This window comes from Gymnoscopelus braueri (assembly GCF_963280865.1).
Source record: "Gymnoscopelus braueri genome assembly, chromosome: 8".
Classification (NCBI taxonomy): Eukaryota; Metazoa; Chordata; class Actinopteri; order Myctophiformes; family Myctophidae; genus Gymnoscopelus; species Gymnoscopelus braueri.
In genome coordinates this window covers 26,357,276-26,361,143 of record NC_137609.1, presented here as the reverse complement: position 1 = coordinate 26,361,143, position 3,868 = coordinate 26,357,276, and positions in this window count along the sequence as shown.

Here is a 3,868-nt window from a genome sequence, read left to right as displayed (position 1 = left end):
TTTTGTATTTTGTAATTCGAACGCACACTGTTGCTTGGTGTGGGTTAAATAATTTAATATACAAACGTATTCCATTGATGGCGATGTGATGGTGTCATAATCTGTCATTCATGTAGACTGCTAGCCTACTTGACAAAGATTGTACCATTGCAGAATACATAAAGTGTAGGTAAGTGTGTGTGTGTGTGTGTGTGTGTGTGTGTGTGTGTGTGTGTGTGTGTGTGTGTGTGTGTGTGTGTGTGTGCGTGCGCGCGCACGCACGCGTGCGTGTGTGCGTGTGCATGTGTGTGACGTGTGTGACTTGACAGGCAGTGAGGCGGGCGGGGGATTATATAGGGAAACTCTTCTCCATGCTTTCTTTAGGACGTATTCCGGTTCTTCGTGTCGTAAAATCTGGGCGCTTCGAGAATATTTAAGGGCTTGTTATTTAAATGACGCTCGGTTTCAGCTGTCAGATTTATCAAAGCTCCGACCAAATGTACGCTAGGATTGGCTGTATAGGATTGCTTGATAATTGTCACTTGGACGTTGGCCTAGGGGCGAATTTAAGGCCAAAAATGCGCCGTTTTTTACACTCCATTGATAAATGAGGGCCAATGACTTGTTGGATGGCTGGATCATAACAATTATGGTCATTGAAGGAGTAGTTCACCCAAAAAATTACTTATTTTCTATCAATTACTCACCCCATGAAGCCAAGAACAAAAAAAGAGATTATTTTGTTTTTGTCGCATTCCTGAGCCAATAATTTGATGACCAGCAGGGTCTCCAGTAGGAGACACAAAGAGTCTCCATTGACTCCGCTGGTCATCAAATTATTGTCTGGAATGCGACAAAATGTCAAAAAATCACCATGAATTCAAGGCTTTACGGGCGGGTAATTGATAGAAAATAAGTCCTTTTTGGGTGAACTACTCCTTTAAGGCACTCTAGCTCGGGCACAGAACGGGGAGTTGTCCGTCCATGCAGTGAGCTTGAGTACCTGATAACAGCTAACTTAAGGAAGTGCCCACCTCTCTTTGTAACTACCCAAACAGAACGCCAAACAGCCAATGAGAGTGTGAATAGAGCATGCACATCCAACCAAACTACGGGGTAACTCAAATATCTAGGTAAGGTAACATAGTCGCATGCTACACACATCAGATAGTCACAGAACAAGGTGTCACAGGGCTGTACTGCCCATCACAACAGTATGGTGTCAGGGCATTCCGCACATTTTAGTGGCAGTGTAGTAGAATGAGGATTTCCCCATGTTTGTTCTAAATTTGGGCGGTACCAGATCATGTTGCTCCCTCTAGTATTGTGGCTGTGGGTGTCATTCACTTTGGAGAAGCAGTTATACAGGTATATGAGGGTATTGAGGGCACTGTGTCTGTTCTTTGATCCCTTTTGATGCCACTTTTTCACCTGTCAGTTTGTTGTCAAGAATACAGCCCAAATAGGTAACCTCTTCTTTGCTTGACCTTTCTCTGACCTTGAAATCATTTGCATTACTAAGGGTATGTTTGGACCCAAAAATAATGGATTCTATTTGACCAAAGAGTAATGACGGTTTGTTATCGGAAAGCCAAGTGTGGATTTTGCTGAGTTCAGAACTAAGGGCTTCCTCAACTTGGATTTTGTCCTCGCCCGAGGCCAGGAGTGCTGAGTCATCAGCGAACAAGAACAAATTGCAGTTACAGGCTGCTTTCATGTCGTTAATGTGTAGAAGGAACAGTAACGGCCCTAGTATGCTTCCTTGGGGAAGTTGATCGGATCTGATCATGACCATTGACAAAGCTATTCTTATATTTTAGCATTACTCTCATTTTGTTCAGATTAAATATGATGACTATTCATCAGAATCATACTTTTTATTATTATTGACCTATCCTTTGTTGCAAGGATAAATGTTAAATGGTGCATTTATATAGGGCCTTTATCCAAAGCCCTTCACAATGTGCATTACATTCACCATTCACACACCGGCCGTTGAGGCAACCATGCAGGGCACCAACCATCAGGAGCAGTTATGGGTTCAGTGTCTTGCGCAAAAACACTAACCCAGGGGGAGCTGGGGATCGAGCGTCCCCTCTACCTCCCGAGCCACTGCTGCCCAGATAGCCAGGATTGCTTTATATAACAGTTTTATAACGTTAAATTAAAATCATTACATATTTGTTTTACAACTTAAACAAACCTGCATTTAAAAATTCCAGTTCTGTTATTTCAAGAAAATATAGCTGGATATTTCATATCCTTTGGGACAGAACCATTCTGATTTCACCAAGGTCATTATGATACATACTGAATCATGTGTTTGTGGCATCTGAGTAAAAAGTACAGTATGTGGCGATTTAATGCCTTCATGACTGTGTGAATACAGTATGTGTGCGTTTATGCACGCCTGAGCTGGTTGTTCTAGGTCAACGATGATGACACACCTGCCCCTCTCTCTCTCTCTCTCTCTCTCTCTCTCTCTCTCTCATGTGCCATCCAGCACAGAACTCTCTTCTCAAAGCGTGAGCAGAGTGCCAACCCCGGACCAACTCGGCCGATGCCAGCATTTCAGAGGCTGTGTTTTTATTACCCAGGCCAGGTCACACCAGGCCCGTCCACACTTCACAGCCTCCCCTCCCCCCATCCCCTCTCCTCTCCTCTATGCCACTCCTACGCCATGTGTCCTTGGTACAGAAGAGACCCCCAGGTTCCCAGCTGAAGATGCTGAATTAATCCATTAAGACCAGGAACGCATCTGTGTCATTTTATATTTATTTGGCTATTAAGGCAGATATACAAGCTCATAGCGCTGCACCTTGTAGATCTGCTATTTCTTTTTAAATAATGAAATTTTGTTTTTTTATCGAACATTTGTAACTCAAATCTTTGCTTCTGGGGGGTTTCTACATGTCTTCTACACTACAGTTTTTTTTTTTTTTTGTCACAAATGTTTGCTTATAAAAATTATATATATTATATTCAAAGATTTGCACACATTTTCACGATTTGCTCCCTCTCTCTCTTCCCGTATTGAATGGGTTAACACAATTCCATCATTCTCTCTCTCTCGTTCTCTCACCCCCTCCCTCTCTCTCTCTCTCTCTCACATACACACAAATGCAAAAGGTATTCACGTGTGCACGTGCACATAGCGAATGAGATAGATCAATCACTAATTCACCGTGGAAGTTGCTGTGTAAGGACTGTGAACTTGCTCTCCGCTCCACTAATTGCCAGTGCCTCTGCACATTTGTAAAGAAATACAATAAGATTGGATCTTGTGAGGGAGGTTCCTGAGGCTACCGCTACAGCGTGACAAGACACATATCGTCGCTGCTGGGCAGAAACCTCATATCTCCATATTTCACCATCTCCATACTTCATCATACAAGAATGTCGCACAAAATTCGTGAACATAGCAGATCTACAAGATCACAACACAGATCGGCTATTTTCGCTATTTCATTTTTATTATTAGTATTTCCAAATTCTTTAAATAGTAATAATAGTTTTGGACATACAAGGTTTCCACCTGACAGCGACGATATGGAAAAACTGGTCAATTCTCCTTAGAACACTATCGCCGTTGAAACATCACAGAAACAGATTGCCAGAGCAAATATGAAATTTACTGTACTCGTCACCTCAGGCAAACCGTTGCACTTTGTATTTCTTGTCCAATGTCTGGCTGCTGTGTTATTTATTTAAAAAAACATAACTTCATTTTCTAGATGGAGCGACCATGGTCTGAACAATTGCAGATTTAACCTCTCCCCATCCCCATTACCTCTCAGAAACTCATTTTTTATTGTCTATACATTCCTTGCTCTCTCCTCTCTAGTCTTTTCATAGGCCAAGTCAAAGTCATATACACCTGGGTTTCCTT